Here is a 19,317-nt window from a genome sequence, read left to right on the forward strand (position 1 = left end):
ACAGATTAAATAGTTTATCACCTCATTCACTGTTTATTAGACCTGTTGTGTGCAATTTGACTGCTGGGTTTGCCTGAATAAAAATATCTTCATGTGAAAGTGTAATATATTACATGGGAAAAAATTTTGAAACATCCCAGGAACTTGAGGCACTCATAAATGCATGTTATTTTCTTTTACTGCCTTTTTGTTATGTAACACGACAAGGAGACTTTCACACTTGCAATCAATCCTGAACCTGAAATTAGTGTGCTGCTTAATGTCTTAAAGAACAAATGGATTAGATTTTCTTACCCCGTGCATCATTGTTTCATTAATTTTTTGTGCTGAACACTCTCAGTCCTGCTTCTGGGTACATTAAAGATGTTGAATTTTGAGTTGTTCATTCCACTATAGAAAATTCAGAAATATCTCATCGCTTTCCTCTGATTCCTGTGTCATTAGGAACTTGGCATATCAACAGTAGATGGTACAAAGCTGCAGTTGTGCAGTTTAACAGGTAGGCACACTAGCATCCTGTGCCAATGTCCAATCATTATTTCAATTCAAATATGTAGAGCTGTATCAGCCCAAATTAATATTCATCCCTTTGTCTTCCTGCACAAGCTTTATTATTGTTAATTATTATTGTCATTGATACCTTTGTGTTGAAATCTCTCCATGATCTCACCATGTTCTTTTTTATAACTAGTTGTGCAGTTGAATAGTATTTTTTCTCCAATTCTAGTTTCATCTGGATCCCTGATTTCCTTCTCTCAACTGTTGGTAACCTTACTTTCAACTGCATGAGCCCTTGTCTATGGAATTCTCTCCCTCCACATGCACATCTCTCTATTTCTCCTCCTTTGTTACTTTTCTTAAACCCTACACTTTGACCAAGCTTTTGGTCACCTGGCCTAATGTGTCTTTGTGACTTGAGATTTTGTCTGATACTGCTGTTATGAAGCAATTGGTTTGCTGTTTTGAAACCATGTACAGTTGTATTTGCTGTTTGCACAACAATCATTTTACACAAAAATAAAATTGTCACATGGATTTCAAAAATAATTCTAAATAAGTAATTCAAATTTGTTTATCATAATGTTGCATTATCTGTGTGATTGGATGCAGGCAGATGTTAGCCATTCGTAAATGAATTTGTGCTCTCAGCTAATAATGAACTAAATTCCCAATGACTGTAAGGAGAAATTGGTCGAAAAATTATCCCAGCATTTGTTTGTTACAAATTTGTTTGTTCACCCAAGTTTGTTTCTTGACCAAGTAAAATAGAGTTTTATTCTCCATCACTTAAACAATGGGCGTATTTGTAAACAAAACCCATGAGAAATGCTCTCTGAAGAGATGTAAGAATGAGCATCTTCAGGCAATGAGTGCTGATTGCCTGGAACAAAACAGGGTAAGCAAGACAAACTGTGAACATGTTTAAAATGACTAAGCTGGGAGAATTGAATTGCAGCTTAATAGAGTGGATTTGAACAGCCCCGCCTGTTTATAGTTTATATGCATTCATTCCATTGGACATTTCTGAGGTGGGTCTAATAGCATCTAAAGGAAAAAAGATCGTTTAAGGTTTGTTGATCTTCCCCATTGGTTTTGAGATGCTAACAAGATCAGTGTGCATTTCCATCATTTTTCATTTTTACTTTTTCACTTCCAGCATTTGCCTGACTGGCAAACTCTCTCAGGTACACTTTTAAATCATTTGTTTCCAATCATACACACTAATATAACAAAATCCTTGTCTTCTAGCTTCCATTCTTGGACTTCAAACCCTAGCCTTTGTTCAGAGGCATAATGTATCACTCAGCCATGGAGTTCTGCATTCCAGCTACAGTTTGGAATTATCATAAGAGTTTAACATACAGTGAAATCTTTATTTTCACTGACTGACTCATGGTGGTTTATTTTATATAATTAGTAGGTATAAAGCCTTCCTAAAATTGGATTCCTGGCTTGGATTCTTGTGTTATAGAACTGAACTTCAAAAGGTTTGTTGTGTCCCATCAGAGAGGGATTGAGAAAAATAGCTTCTTCAATCTTTAAAGTTTATACAGTTGCTGAATGGACAAAGCTTTGCAAAGAAAAATTATACTTTTAACCCTTTTGGTGCTTAATGCCAAATAATAAACACTTTTGAAATGCTTTAAATTTTGCCACTGTATTCCTCATTTCACAGAAGGCAGAGAAATTGTTTTTGGTTTTGTTGCATTTTATGATCTGGTTTTTAAAAACAAATCACTCTGTTCTGAAAAATTTAGCTTCCTGAGAATTTGATTTAGTTAACAGTAACAAATAGCAAGCCATGACCCACCCCATCATAATCCTTTAATGCTTCTGTTGAAGCTAAAGGCTCCTGAATCATGACAAATGTTATAAAGCTTATTAATTCAAGTGTGGTATTCAGTATTCCTGTTCAATGACTCTACAACAGTTGGGAAATTCCCAATTTACCAACAAATCCTGCATTTAATCAGATTTGTATTTTATTAAGGGAGTTACATGATCCACTTTGCTGTCTGTTCTCCATGGATACTTTGGCAGCTACTCTGCTAAACAGACTAGATGTTGAGAGTATACAGGTTTTTATTTGGTTTATGTCTGTGCAGCAGGCATTGGAGGGACCTTTGTTACATATAGATTGTCTGTTGGCATATAACCTGAAGTAACCACATTCTATTAGAATGAAAATCAAAAAGGGAGAATTCAGCTTTTGAAGTGCAATGTTCAAAAGAGTGCAGCACCAACAATGAATGAGAAGGCCTAGTTTTTTTTCCGTATTCATTTGTGGGATGTAGGTGTTTCTGGCTGGCCTGCGTTTGTTACCCATCCAAGTTGCCGTTGAGCTGCCTTCTTGATCTGCTGTAGTCTACCTGCTGTGAGCTGACCCAAATTGCCAGTAAGGTGGAAATTCCAAGATTGTGACCCAACAACCGAAGGAATAGAGATATATTTCCAAGTCAGGATGGTGAGTGGCTTGGAGGAAAACTTCTGAGCTCCCTGTATATCTGCTGCTCTTGTGTCTCTAGATGGAGGTGGTCATGGGTCTGGAAAGTGCTCTTTGAGGATGTTTGGTCAATTTCTGCAGTGCATCTTATAGATAATGCACACTGCTACTACTGAGCTTTGGTCCTGTTCTCCCGTCACCAATGGAGCAACAATAATCATTCCCATTTGCATCAGCTGGATGGCAAATTCATTACCAACTGCCACCATCCTTCAAGAGGTTTGCAATGGGTGCTTTGGTACACTTTGTTTCAAAACCATTTCCATGTTAATGTTGAAACAAAAAGATCAAATCCAGTCAGGGCATTTCAGCCTTTGAATCTTTTTCACTATTCTGTAACACAATGGCTGATTTATGACCATATTTTATTCACTCATGGGATATGGGTGTTTCTGGCTGGGCCAGAATTGATTGCCCATTCCCAGTTCACCTTTCTAGCTGTCAATCTAATAGAAATCATGCAAGGTTTTGCTATAAATTAAGGTTTTGATATAAATTAAGGTTCTTCTCTATTTAAAAAAAAATTAATAGATATTGCTCACTTGCAACTAAATTCATTAGTTTTTGACAAAGTTGTGCGTGGTGGACTAATTAGTAAAATTAGGTCATATGGAATTCAGGGTGAGCTTGCCAATTGGCTTAATGGCAGAAAAAAGAGTAATCATGGAGGGTGTTTTTGGACTAGAAGCCTGTGACCAGTGGTGTTCCACGGCCATCGGTTCTGGGTCCTCCTTTGTTTGTCATTTATATAAATGATTTGGATGAGAATATAGAAGACACGGTTAGTAAGTTTGTGGACGGCACCAAGTTGATGGCATTGTAGACAATGAAGAAGACTTTCTAAGATTACAATGGGATCTTGATCAAATGGGTCAATGGGCTGAAAAAATGACAGATGGGGTTCAATCTGGATAAATGAGAGGTATTGCATTTAGGGGCTTACACAATCAATGGTAGGGCCTTGCGGTTGTGTTGTAGGGCAGAGGAACATCGGGGTGCACGTACACAATTCTTTGAAGTTTGCATCATAGAACATAGAACATAGAACAATACAGCACAGAACAGGCCCTTCGGCCCACGATGTTGTGCCGAACTTCTATCCTAGATTAAGCACCCATCCATGTACCTATCCAAATGCCGCTTAAAGGTCGCCAATGAATCTGACTCTACCACTCCCTCGGGCAGCGCATTCCATGCCCCCACCACTCTCTGGGTAAAGAACCCACCCCTGACATCTCCCCTATACCTTCCACCCTTCACCTTAAATTTATGTCCCCTTGTAACACTCTGTTGTACCCGGGGAAAAAGTTTCTGACTGTCTACTCTATCTATTCCTCTGATCATCTTATAAACCTCGATCAAGTCACCCCTCATCCTTCGCCGTTCCAACGAGAAAAGGCCGAGAACTCTCAACCTATCCTCGTACGACCTATTCTCCATTCCAGGCAACATCCTGGTAAATCTTCTCTGCACCCTCTCCAAAGCTTCCACATCTTTCCTAAAGTGAGGCGACCAGAACTGCACACAGTACTCCAAATGTGGCCTAACCAAAGTCCTGTACAGCTTCAACATCACCTCACGACTCTTGAATTCAATCCCTCTGCTAATGAACGATAATACTCCATAGGCCTTCTTACAAACTCTATCCACCTGAGTGGCAACCTTCAAAGATCTATGTACATAGACCCCAAGATCCCTCTGTTCCTCCACCTGACCAAGAACCCTACCATTAACCCTGTATTCCGCATTCTTATTTGTTCTTCCAAAATGGACAACCTCACACTTGGCAGGGTTGAACTCCATCTGCCACTCCTCAGCCCAGCTCTGCATCATATCTAAGTCCCTCTGCAGCCGACAACAGCCCTCCTCACTGTCCACAACTCCACCTATCTTTGTATCATCTGCAAATTTACTGACCCACCCTTCGACTCCCTCCTCTAAGTCATTAATAAAAATTACAAACAGCAGAGGACCCAGAACTGATCCCTGCGGAACTCCACTTGTAACTGGACTCCATGCTGAATATTTACCATCTACCACCACTCTCTGACTTCGACCGGTTAGCCAGTTTTCTATCCAATTGGCCAAATTTCCCTCTATCCCATGCCTCCTGACTTTCCGCATAAGCCTACCATGGGGAACCTTATCAAATGCCTTACTAAAATCCATGTACACTACATCCACTGCTCTACCCTCATCCACATGCTTGGTCACCTCCTCGAAGAATTCAATAAGACTTGTAAGGCAAGACCTACCCTTCACAAATCCGTGCTGGCTGTCCCTAATCAAGCAGTGTCTTTCCAGATACTCGTAAATCCTATCCCTCAGTACCCTTTCCATTACTTTGCCTACCACAGAAGTAAGACTAACTGGCCTGTAATTCCCGGGGTTATCCCTATTCCCTTTTTTGAACAGGGGCACAACAGGGTGGTGAAAAAGGCATTTGGCATACTTGTTTTCATTCCTCAGTCCTTTGAGTGAGAGAGTTGGGAAGTCATATTGAGTTGTACAGGACATTGATGAGGCCTGTTAGTGTCACAGAGAGATACAGCACGGAAACAGACCCTTCAGTCCAACTTGCCCATGCCAACTAGATATCCTAACCTAACCTAGTCCCATTTGCCAGCACTTAGCCCATATCCCTCTAAACCTTTCCTATTTATATACCCATCCAGGTGCCTCTTAAATGTGGCAATTGTACCAGCCTCCACTACTTCCTCTGACAGCTCATTCCATAAATGCGCAATGCTCTGCATGAAAAAGTTGCCCCTTAGGTGTCTTTTATATCTTTCCCCTCTCACCCTAAATCTATGCCCTCTGATTCTGGACTCCTCAACCCAGGGAAAAGACTTTCTCTATTTATCCTATCCATGCTTTTATAGACCTCTATAAGGTCACCCCTCAGCCTCTGCTCCAGGGAAAACAGCCACAGCCTATTCAGCCTCTCCCTTTAGCTCCAATCCTCCAGTCTTGGCAACATCCTTGTAAATCTTTTCTGAGCCCTTTCAAGTTTCTCAATATCTTTCCAATAGGAAGGTGATCAGAATTGCATGCAATATTCCAAAACTGCTCTAACCAACATCCTGTACAGCCACAACATAATCTCCCAGCTCCGATACTCTATACTCTGACCAATAAAGGAAAACATACCAAATGCATTGTTCACTATCTATCTATCTGTGACTCTACTTTCAAGGAATTATTCTTCTGGCATACTGTGTCAAATTCTGGTTGCCAAGCTATAACAAGGATTTTAATGGGCTGGAGAGGGTTCAGAAGAGATTTACCAGGATGTTGCCAGGTATGGAAGGTTACAGTTATAAAGAAAGATTAGATAGGCTGGGACTTTTTGCACTGGAACATAGGAGGTTGAGAGACGATCTGGTAGAAGTTGATAAAATAATGAGGGGTATAGACCGAGGTAATAATAGTTGTCTTTTCCCTAGAGATTCTATGTATCATATTTCAGTAACTGGTGGCTCCCCAAGGATTAAAAGATTACTATTGATGTGTCCTAATTGCTTCTTGTTTTGTTCATTGTTCTGATGAAGTCAAATTCTTAGTCTACCACAACACTGATTATGATCAGAACTGCCAATAACTGATGACCGAGTAGATTTGCCCACCAGCAGAAGACATTGGTAAGACAAATGAAGTGGAAGTCCTGTCTGGTTTATAGAGAAACCTATTTCATTCACTTTTGATTCTTTGAAATAAATACATTTATAGTGAAAGCTAAATGTGTCATAAAATATATGTGGAAATTCAGACTTTGAGTAGCAGTCAGGGCAACCCCAAATAAATCACATGACAGTTTTTTTGTCTGGCCTACCCCCATGCAAGCAGCTTCTTAACTATATTCAATATTTTTTTGACACTGTAACTCCAGAGAATTACTGAAAGATTATCAACTTACCGTGGATATCCAAGCCAAGTCAGATCGTGATGCTGCTTTTCCTTGGTTTATTCCCCCAAGCTCAGGCACTGTCCTTCCTACTGGCTTCCAATTCAGAACACAGTCTACTCAGATCTAATTTTTCCACCTCCAGTTTCTCTGTCTCGCATGTGTACATAGAATTCTATTTCCAGGGTTTAAAAGCTCATATTCGAAGTGACACTTACAAATAGTCCCACCAAATCACCTTATTCATGTCAGGCACATTATTGTGTGTGTTCCATGGTACTTCATGGTTTGGTCAAGGCACAATAGACAAAGTCTCTATCTTTATTTAAAAGTGTTGCTCACAGTGGTAGTGCTGAGCATTCAAATAGTGAAGCTAAATGCTTAAGTTGGAAAGTTGAGGATAATTTTTTATACACACACAGAAACACAAAACAATATTGAAAATACTCAGAAATTCTGACCGCACCTGTAGAGAGAGAAACAGAGTTAATGTTTCCGATCAACAGTCTTTTATCAGAACAGATCCAGCTAAACCATGTAGATGTTTATGTTCTATATGATTCACAAGCCTATCATGAATACATTATATTCCTTTCTCCTTCATACATTTATCTAGCTTCTTCTTAAATACACATAGGCTATTAGTCCGCACCACTCTCCAGTTAAAGACGTTTTGTTCTTGAATTCATTACCTGATACACTGTCTTATATTTATGACCACTGATTTTACTCTCTCCTACATGTGGCAATGTCTTCTTCTATGATCTTACAGACCTCGATCAGATCATTTTAAATTTTCTAGAGAAAGCCCATCTCCATTATTTCAGCATTCAAAGTCCTCATGATGAGTCCTCTTGCTCTTCTGTTATAGTCATACCTGAACCTCACATCTTGAAGTGCACAGTGTAAGTATCTAGGGCAGGAAGGAATTATGGTGGGTTAATCCTGCCTGGGCATTGGTTTGCATTGCTAGCAATAGACATAAAGGACACATTGCTGTAAGCCTGAGGAACAGGTCTTCCCTCTCTGAGCAGCATATGGGAAAATCTGGAAAGCAACGATGCATAAAAATAATAGAGACTGTTTGGTCCATCCAACTGATGCTTCTAAAATAGCATGTAATTATCTTTAGAAGGATAACTCAGATCTTTCATTCTCTGCCATCAATAGATATGTGTGAAACTTCTAACTGAAATGAATTGAGCAACTTGATTCCATGAATTGTGTATGCAAGTAACTGATTTACATTTGCTGTTGTCAAAGTAACAGTTTATATTTTAATTTTGAGAGCAATATTTGATGCAAAGGCTTCTTGCTTAGTCATGTGAGCTTAATTCACTCAGCAACTTGTGTCTTTGACTAAAGATGTGAGATTGATGAGGTTTTTGAAGTCAGCCTGTGCTTCATCTATACATGACAGTAATCTATTTTATAGAGCTAATAAACACTCATTTAGATTGTTTATTGCATGTACTGTTAGAACTTTAAAGTTTGAAAGTGCTTCCGCTGAGGTAGAAGAATTGAGCTTATTAGCATGTTGAGTCAATAAATTTTTCAGGTGCACTTCCGATCACAATGAAATGTCAAGCATTGTGTCACTGAATTCCAGGAATATTAAAATGCCCCATCAAAACAGACCTGATCTTTTGTTTTAAAGCCCTTTGTAAATCTGTATCCGTTTGGGGATTTCGCATGTAGAATGTAGCATACAGTTATTTTTAAACAGTTTTGAGACTCCTAGGCCAGTTATCATTTCTGTGGCCTGGATGTATGCATCTGTGTTTCTCTTGGAGTGTGAGAGATTTTAGCTATTCTTCTACTATTTGTGTCTCTGCCCCTAAAAGTTTAGCTGTACTTCAGTCTCATCCAAAAATAGGTGGCGAGAAGTGGGCAGATTGGAGAATCTCATAAGACTGCCCTTGGGCCTGGGCAACATGGCTACCCACAGTCCTAGGCAGCTGGCAATCTGGGTGATTGTTTGACTCAACTGACTGCCTTACTTCCACAATTATGTTCATACTTGGGTCTTCCTGGGAAGGGAGCCATTGGGTGTCGCCAGTGCTTCCACCACTGTTAGAAGATCTATGCCCTCTCTCCTCCTTCCCTGTTTGGAGAGACAGGATTGGACCATTGACACCAGAAATTTGTATAATTTATATTTGAATGTAGGTACCCCACTTTTTATAAAAAAGACTCAATTATAGGTCATCAGTGAAACTAATGCAAAGGGGTTGGAAATCTTTTGCCTATAATTGTAACAGTAATTCATTGTGTTTGGGCTCTGTAACAGTTACAAAGACATAGAGAAATCTCAACTTGGGAACCTTATCCTGTGAGGGCAGACGTCAACAATGAAATATAGCATTACTTCCAGTACACCAATGCAGCTTTCAACATCTGAGGAAAGGAATGATTGACCCTATGGCAAGCTCATTGTCTACATGGCTGCAGTGTTACCTGGTATATAAAGAAAAATTGGTCCCTGCCAATGAGCCTGATCCACTAGTAGTATTGATGTTTATTTTCTGTTTCATAAATTAAACCCTCAACAGCCAAAATTCTCCTTTTTCCACCTTGAGTTCTGAAAAGGTGACAGAGTATGTTAGGACAAATAAGGAATATGAAATTAATGTTTCAAATTAACTGATGGATATTTGGATTTCAGTTCAGTTTGTCAACAAAAAGGAAAAAAAATTAAGCTTCAGTACACACAGCTAGCAATCATAAAGGCACGCTGGCAGTATTCCATGTTTCCAGGATTCTTCAGTGGGAGATCAAAACTGTTCTTGCTTGTTGCAACAAGCAGAATGACTGGTCATCCTTACCGTTTGATCATTTGAATTTGCTACTCTCTCACATGTGTCCTTGCATGGTGCTGGTGTATTCCTTAAAGAGATCTCCCTTTCAATTCAGTCCCCTTGTTCAGGTGAATACATTATAATTTTCTTTACATTGACTTGCACAACTGAAAGAACTGCATTAGAAGATCTCTAAATTGTTGTAGGTTTCTGTTTCATTAGTACATTCTTAGGTTTTCTGCTTTTGATTTTCATCAGTTTTGAGCTAGTACACTCGACTTTCATTCTTGTATGTCTCTTCGTGCATTGCAGGAATCAGGTAATTAGCCATAGTCCATAATGGGCTGCAGACATACCTCTTTGTTCGTGAGAGACAAATGGTTGCATAGCGTGAGGTACATCACTCTACATTAAGCTTGGGGCAGGACATGGCAGCAGGCCTCCATGGACCACCAGTCTGGTACAGACATTAAATTTTACACTATTTGCATAATTCTACTGCACAGTATAGCTAGCTAGCCAACAGGATGAGCAAAGAAACAAAGCTGACTCTAGCCGAGGCAGAAAGGCCCACCATTTTCAAGAGTTACAGGGAGAAAGTGGGAGAATGGAGTTGAGAAACTTATCAGCCATGATTGAATGGCTGGGCAGAATGATCTAATATTTGCTCCTATGTCTTTATGGTCATCAGAGCAGCAGTCAGTACACTAGTAAACAGGTTCATGCTTTAGGTTCTGAAGAGAAGTCTTAGCAGACTCAACTTTAATTCTGTTTCTCTCTCCACAGATGCTACCAGACCTGGTGAGTTTCTCCAGCATTTTCTGTTTATTTCAGATTTCCAGCATTGACATTATTTTGCTTTTATTTGTGCTTTAGGTTGTTGGTCTTTAGCATAACAGAAAATTCCCTTATGCTAGTCTTAAAATGAAGATTAGTTCTACAGAATTTTCTTTTTCCTTGCTCAGCATGCTGTAGCAGCTTGAGTAGGTACCAATGCTGTGGCTTCTTCATCTTTTAATTTCTTTGTCAAAGTGTTGACTGGAATAAAATAGGATGAAGTACCTTTTATTTTTGTTAGAATGCTAACAACAGGGAATTGTAAATAATGTTTAGTGCACTTCTCTAGACCTGCCCTGGGCTCCACAAGCTGTAGTTGCAGCTGCTGGAAACCTCCCCCATGGCTCTTAATCCTAATAGATGGGGAAGTACTTCTGGAGTTTGCTTTTCCTCACTTCACTAAATGTTTTAAAGCAACTGTATTAATCAGCCTAAGTGGTGTGCTTCTTAATTCCTGAAATATTGCTTCAGTAGCAGCTTTTATATTGGCTGCATGCCGTGTTAGTGCAGCTGGCTCCTTCTTCACAGGTTTCACACAGCTGATAAAATTGCAGGATTCACTAAGATCAACAGCTAGGAATATTTTATTTTAATTCCCAGGTATTCCCAGTCGCAATCTTAACATATTCAGCAACTTCATTTTGGCCTCACTGTGAATTTGCAACAGATATTTATTTGGAACTGCACAAAACTGATATAAAAACACAGCTTATTAAATGTTTAATTTTCTGTCGCCTTGCCCTTTCCCATCTCTAACATCTTCCAGTCCTACAACTGTTTGAAGTCTCTGTGCTTTTCAAATTCTGACATATTACACATCCTCGTTTTTTGTCATTTCAACATTAGTAGCAATGTTTTCAACTGTCTAAACCTCAGGTCTCTCTGACTTTCCCTAAGACACTCTAAAACATACTTGTTTGAGCACTTTTATTAGCATCCTTGAGTGGCTAGGTGTTAGTCAGAGGGTCTGGTTTCCTAAGTTCTAACGTTCCTGCTGAAGTGCTTTGGGATGTTTGCTAAAGTTATATAAGGAAAGGAGAAAGATTAAATTATAGAGCATTTGTAGTTCACCAAGTATCATGCCACCTAACTCAGACTGAAGATTTGAGTGAGTACGATCTCTCTAATGGTGGATTTTTTTTTCATTAAATCGCAAGCATAAATTGCACATGATGCATGCCACCTAATCTCTTTCTACCTCTTCAAGTTGAACTTTCCTTTGAGAATAAGTCAAGGAATTCAAAAGATGAAGACACCCTCTGTATGCAGAACTTCTGAGTACAGGGTATCGTATGTTGGTACCTCTTTACTAGACGGAGCTGTATGTCACCAGAAAGCATATAAATATTTTGTTAAATCTATGCATAAACCTAGAAAGATTCAGGAGTACCTTAGTCTGCTGTATCACTGGACCAAGCAGACTGAGAAGAGAGAATGGAAGGATCCCAATCATGTGATGATGATTCACACACCAGATGAATATGCATACTCGTCACATTTTTCACTTCCAAAGGAAAGATGAAGTAATCCAGAACTAATTGAAGATATCTTTAAAAAAAACTCAGGGGAGTTCTGGAATTCAACTGAAAGTAAACACAATCACAGACAGGCAATATAAAAACAAAATGTGCTTCAATCAAGACAAAGTTTGTTACTGTCCTCCAGATCTATGGTTAGTGTCTAATTACAAGATGTCTGAGTCTTCTAGTTGTTAATTGCTGTGCACAATTCAGTGAAAGGCTGTGAGCCAATGTTTCATTTAAGTCCTCCACTGAAGGTGATTAATGTAGTGTAGATTTCAACTTATAGGACCTACCGTATATGCACATTCCAGTGGTCCAGGTGATGTAGCTAGAGAAATTCATCTTCACTGTACTGCCAAGGTGAAGTTCTTGAAACTTTTCAGTGTTCCTGTTACTCTAATACTGTTAATTTTGCTTAATTTGAGCAAACAAGAATGTTACTCAGTTGGGGCAGCAAACGTGCTCTCACTGTCTAAAACTTGCACCTGCAACCCATCAATTTCCACCTGGGATTTGTACCCATGGCTTCACTGTGTTGCACCAACCTAATAGAACTAGAAACCATATTTAACTGAACGCCTGGCATTTTCTGAAGAGTTTTGGGCCATAAATAGTGAGGTGATGTCATAATATATTTCAATCCCGTGTTTTTGGAAACACTGCACGTTCTGAAAATGTTTTCTACTATTTGTTATTACATCACACACTTTGCAAACATCTCTTTGAATTCTTTCAGAAGACTTCCTGTAAATGATACACGTAGGCTAGTTACTGTGCTACTAATAGGTGGATCTGTGCATTATTAGAAGGAGCATCAATATTTTAATATTCATATAAATAAACTTTTGAGAAATGGCATAAACGATAGAAGCTTCTTCACTACTTCATCAAATTCCAAGCTTCATTTTGCTAAACTGTCATTACAAATAATATTTATATCTGCTTCTCTTTACCAAGTCTATTTCTTTATATCTAGCTGGGGTAAATCTGAATATCACTTTATCTGGCCCATTTTCAGGAAGCTTATGCAGTGTGGGTAACAAACTTCGAGTCATATATCCTACCTCTAGTAACAGTCATGAGACAAGTTTGTGAGTTGAGCCGTGAGATTACATGGAGGGGATTGTAATGAGTGGGGAGTTGGGACAACACACTTGTCATTCTGGTTCCATGTGCAGGTATTTGAAACTCAGTAGTGGGTAGGGGAATGATGTATATAGAAGGGCTTGCACTGCTGTGCTTGTCACAAACACATTTTGTTGTTCAGGATTTTACTCCCTTTGCCATCAACTGTGCTTTTCTTTTGTACTAAATATTCAGTAAAAGTTACTGTAACAATAATGCCACTTTCACAAACAATGCCTGATGACACCCAAAACACAGGATTAACTGTGTCTTGGAGTACAGTACATCTGTAATTATCTTTCATGAGTAATTGGAGACTCTTGCCCCACCAAACTTTTCTCATCTTAAACAGACCTTCTGGCTGCTGGTAATACCAGATTTTTCTGTAAATTTCCATCCTTCCCTCTCTGTTTTTGATGCTAAAACAGCTTTCCAATGTTCCCACAGTGTCTGAAGACCTTGCAGAACAGCTGCCTTCAATCTTGTGGCATGTCAGAGGGCATTCTGACATCTCAGTTCACCTTCTGAGTTCTTTGGTTTTCATAAATTGTTTAGAAAGCAGAATTTCGTTAAAGTTATAAAGTTCATCATGCTTCGAGAATCAAAATCAGGCCTAATGTCTATTCTAGGCAGTTGCCTGAGGCACCTTTGCAAAAGGGGGTCTGTAAAACTTAGCATTTAGTTGCAGTTTGGATGCAGGTAATCCCACTAAATTAGTTAGCATCATGCACACTTTAAACTTGGAAAATACATTCTAATTCCTACCCTTCAGGGTTACTAAGGTGTTTTTGATGGACAAAATAAATTGATTACACAAGTTACAACTTTTTTCATTCAGCAAGTGCTTTTAGCAGAAGATAATCAAAGGGTTTTATTCCAAATCCATTCAAATCCTTGACACTCCTCATAATTCCTATCTCCCAGGACCCTTGATATCTTTCAACATGATTCACTTAAATCTAAAGAATTAAAAAATATAAACATAAAGAACAAAGCACTTGAAAGTACTGTGAATTCATCACAACAGAAGTCCTTTTTGAAGGAATCTGGTGGGTGTTGATTTTATGTAGACCATATGCAAATTGTTAAACTATATGCAAAATATTCTGAGTACTCCTTCTGCCAATTAAGCATAATCGCGACCTTGATGTAGATTGTTTCTTCCAGCTTGTGATCTTCTTACTGTTGACAGCGATGTGACCCTGCAGTACGGTCTTGGCACATGCTAAGAATTCAGAAATTTTCTTTTTGGGGGTGTGATGTGGTGCAGCAGTTGTTAAGTGAAGACCCATCAACAGATAGTTGTCTCTTTCATAGGTGAAATTATTAGTCATGTTTGATAAGCATTTGTAGAAAATAGGGCTCATTTCTGTCACTTTGGGGCTCAGTTTACAGCCTCTTATGAGGTTAAGCCATACAAATAGGACAAGGAGTTTACATGGTTTATTATCCACATCTCACGCCTGAAATCCCGAAGCATGGAGCAGCTCAGAAGATTAATCCTGAGCCTGTGGTCTTAAAAGGATAAATCCTTATTACAAAACAGCATACAATATATTGTGTTCATTTCTATTACATTAATGGCAGTCCAAAATCAGCAAGAAAGCAAGACATGGCAATGGATCTTTTACAACCATGTAACATTTCAGTTAATTGTGTAACATGCAGTTACATTATTTAATACATAAGAAACTATGTACCAAACAGTAAAGATGATTACAGGGTTTTAATTATGTAACATGCTTTGATAAAATGAGTTCAGTAATTAACAAGTTTTTAGTGTACTTTTGTGCAGCCATTAACTGCTAATTTAGAACTCTGCAACCAAAAGTTCCTTTCATCGAGAGAGTAGGCTAATGACTTTTTCAGTTATTGATGTGTTGTCTTCAGAAATCACTGTAAAAAGCACCAGTAACTCATCTCCCATATCTAGAGTTAGTCACAAGGCGACATAATTAGGGGACTTAGATAACTTTCACAGTCTGCGCCTAAGAATCCTGCTGTCTTTGACATTCAACCTCAATGGCAAGTTTTTTAATGTCTTCTAGCATGAAAATAGTCTTTTGCTTTATCAAGCTACCTTTCAGTGGTTTTTAAGGAATTTGTATCATGCACATCATAGGATATATTTGATGTTGATAAGTGCTTAAGTTATCTGTTTATCCCTGTTTTTATTATTGTTCCCTGGACACACAATAATTTTGACTATGCTCATTACAATTATTTTGAAATAAAATATTACATTGACTGTAAAATGCTTTGGGACATCCCAATGACATGATGAACTATATAAGTGCAATACTTTAATTTGTTTTCAAAATGTGTCAGATATCTCTGATTAGGCAGAGTAAATAACATGCTTCTCAAAGTATTAATATCAATTCTATTGTTATTCAGGGAGAGTTTGTGTCTTTTCCCACCAAATGTCCAATCAGCCTCAAGCTCTATTCAGTTTGTCTCTAATGATTACATAAATAACATTCTGGGGAGTCTGAAAAATAATGTAAAAGTGTTTCTGCAGGCAGTCAGAAGCATACTTGGTGAAGGTTGTGATAGATTTGGCCCCCATGAATGCAGACCCTAAATAGCTGACAATCTCATCGGGGAAGAGTGTATGAACAGAAGAAATGCTTTAAATGATACAAAGTTCACCACGTCTGTTTGTGACTTGTAAATAAATACTTGTTTTCATGAAAACTTTTGTGAAACACTCATAATGCCGAACAGTTTTATAATTTAGTATAATATTAAGGAGGTCCTTTAATTACTACTCCATTTGGAAAAGATTTAACAATTGAAACTGTTTGTCAGTGTTTGTCAACATTTTCTTCACAGAAACTAGGAGCAAGAGTAGGCCATTCAGCCCTTTGAGCCTGCTGCACCATTTAATACGATCATGACTTATCCTCTATCTCAAAGCCATATTCCCACTTTCTCTCCTTACCCTTTGTTGCCTTTAATATCTAAAATGTTATTCATTTTTTTGTTGAATATACTCAGTGACTGAGCCTCCACAGCCTTCTGTGGTCACAAATTCCACAGCTTGATTACCTTCTGAGTGAAGAAACACATCCTCATCTCAGTCGGGAGAAACATCCTCCCTGCATCTATCCTGCATAGTCTGAGTTGCACTGGACCATTGACTTATATTGCTTATTTCTTGAAACAAGAAAAATACAATTTAAATAGCTGTATTTTAATATATTTCTGCTTTAGTGTATGTTTCAAAATGCAGAGTTTTAATCTGAGATTCATGTGATTCTAAAAGATCCTAAAGTGAGTACTGTAGATTGCTAGATTGGATATGGAAAGCAATGCGAGCACAGAGGCTCATGAATTCATTATTTTGTACCATTTCTGGAAATGTCACAGTGTCTTCACAAATGCACAGGATCCTTGGGGTGAGTGCATTAATATTAGCAGTGGATATCCCAAAACAGAAAAGTGAAATTCTGGCCTCCTTGCTATAGCGTTCAGAAAAGATTTACAAGGATATTGCCAAGTTTTCTTTGGGGAGGGGTTGTGCAGTAGGTTTGAGCTATAGAGAGGCTGAATAAGCTGGGGCTATTTTCCCTGGACCATCAGAGGCTGAGGGGTGATGTTTATAGAGATTTATAAAATCATGAGGGATGTGGATAGGATGAGTAGCCAAGGTGTTTTTCCCCAGATGAGGGAGTCCAAAACTAGAGGGCATAGGTTTGGGGTGAGAGGGGATGATTTAAAAGGGACCGAAGGAGCAATTTTTTAATGCAGAAGGTGGTACATGTATCAAACAAGCTCCCAGAGGAAGTGGTGGAGGCTAATACAACTATAACATTTAAAAAGCATCTGGATGGGTGTATGAGTAGGAAGGGCTAAGAGGGGTATCGGCCAAGTGCTGGCAAATGGAACGAGATTAATTTAGGATATTTGGTCAGCATGAATAGGTTGAACTAAAGGGCCTGTTTCCATGCTGTACAGCTCTTTGAAGATCACAATTTTGTAAACATTGCTGAATCTGACTGTGCAATTCATTTCTTAGCTTTCCTAATACTGTAACATCTTGGGAATTAAAAATTGCGAGGTTATAGATGTTGCCCTCTGAGATGTCTGCATTTACTAGGCTGTCAATGAAGTGTTGCTTCCAAGTCTTGCTGTTATTGGGTCTAGCTTCATGATAGAATCCAAATACGGGATTCGTTTGATTCCAGCCTGCAACCAAGACATGGTGGCACCTGTTCAATAGGCCTCTGAGCTATACACTGCTTTCCCCTTTATCCAAAGTACATATAAATTCCCGTAATTAATGAAGGTCAATATATAGACATGGGTAGCTACTAACCTATTCACTTTCTATGACAATGAAACCATAACAGCACTTGAACAGAGTTTGCTCATTATTTTTCCAATGATCTTTAGTACATTTGGTGAGAGACAGAAAACATGATGATCAGTAATGGCAGGATTGGTCCCTCTGGGCAGAACTAGTATTTCACCAGTTTAAAGCCAGCTGGGAACACACTGCGGATGTAGAAACCTTTAAGTAATGGTGGCAGCTGTGGAGCAACCCTTTAAAACTTGGCAATTTAAAGATCACAGCAATTGTATTCAGATTTGACCCTTATTTGATCCATTATGTTTATGCAAAAGCTTTATTTCATTAATAGGCTTTGACCTGTAGAAAGCTTACTTGTGTCAATGGCAGAGGAAAAGAGGGAGCAAGATGTTCTACCATATAAGCAGTATGAATTTGATTTTATCAATGTATATTTTGTCTGTGCACTTCAATATTTGCCATGATATTGCTATACCTAAAAACTTCCAATTCAATTAAAAATGATTTGATTACATTTCAGAGTAACACAGGGAATGTGATGTACATGGCAATGCTTGTATAAGTCTTTCAGTTAATCGGAAATTCAGTCAACCTAAATGCGGAGTAATTTTAAAAAATACTAAAAAATAACACACTTAAGACTCTCAACATTTACTTGCTTCAAATAGGACAGTAGTAAGCAGTTGTGTGTTTAACTTCAAGCATGCAAGGAATGGTGAGAGTTTCCTTGTGTCTTTTCCAATCACATGTAGTCCTGTACATGTCATTTGTCATGTTTAAACATTTAGCATTTATTACCAAAAGCATGATACTCATGAGATCAGATCATTCTAAATGCTCTCTATCTTTGAAGTTTGAGGAAGCTGTCATAGTATTATTAAATTGCCATGTTGTCTGTGAATTTTACCTTAATTAGCTACTCTGTTGCAGGTTTAAAAGCTCCTGCATGACTTCCCTTGTTGGTCTCTTGCACATAGGCATTGCAGAGTGCTGCATAAAGCCATACGGATCAGACAGTCATACTTTTGACTCTAAAGTTGGTGCTCAATAACTACTGGAAACAGTTTGCCTGTGTAAACCTAAACAATACTTGCATTATTTGAAACATGTCACTCTGTAATCTGCACTTTTCTGCCATGTTTATTTGGAATATTCATTGTTTAAGACTGTTATGGATTGTCTCAGCTGTTGTGATGGAATTTGTCACTGCTGTCAAATGTGAGCAGAGTTTTCAGAGTAGGTTGTTAGGCATGGACTGGCTTAAAGTTTTCTCAGTCAGATAGAAGCTTCTAATTTAACAGATTTGTGTTTCAGCTTTGTAATTACAGAGTGCCCATCAGGCAGTGAGACTCAAAGACTCAATGATCAATCAATAGACTGGTCTTGCGACTCTGCATTTGTATCAAAACCAAATAACAAAAAAGACACTTTGTTTCATTTTTTTTCAGAAAATAAACAAGCATTCCATGTTCAATGAATTGTATACAGTCGGTTCTGCTTTAACGCGGTAGTTCCATTCTCGTGCAACCCCACGTTATAAAAAAAATCACATATTAGTATTTAAACTGATGGGGCCAGACACGGGTTACAACCAGTATACACTTTAAAAGATCATGCTATAAAAATAATGTCCCCCAATATAGCAGAATGACCTGTATATAGAAGTGCAGTGATTTACTATTGCGAGAGCCATTGTTTCCCAAACTTGATAAACTTGGGAAGGTGGTAACACATTGGTAATATTGCTGGATTAGTAATCCAGCAGCCCAGGTTAATGCATTGGAAGCATGGGTCCAAATCCCACTATAGCA

The 19,317-nt window shown here is 38.5% G+C and overlaps 1 protein-coding gene across 4 annotated transcripts in view; it reads left to right on the forward strand.

Annotated features, from left to right (window-relative positions):
* The window catches only part of scaper (S-phase cyclin A-associated protein in the ER), a 321,703-nt gene that overhangs the window by 198,061 nt on the left and 104,325 nt on the right, over positions 1–19,317 (forward strand). The window lies entirely within an intron of this gene.

The sequence above is a fragment of the Chiloscyllium punctatum genome, chromosome 33 (assembly GCF_047496795.1).
Source record: "Chiloscyllium punctatum isolate Juve2018m chromosome 33, sChiPun1.3, whole genome shotgun sequence".
In the NCBI taxonomy this organism is placed as follows: Eukaryota; Metazoa; Chordata; class Chondrichthyes; order Orectolobiformes; family Hemiscylliidae; genus Chiloscyllium; species Chiloscyllium punctatum.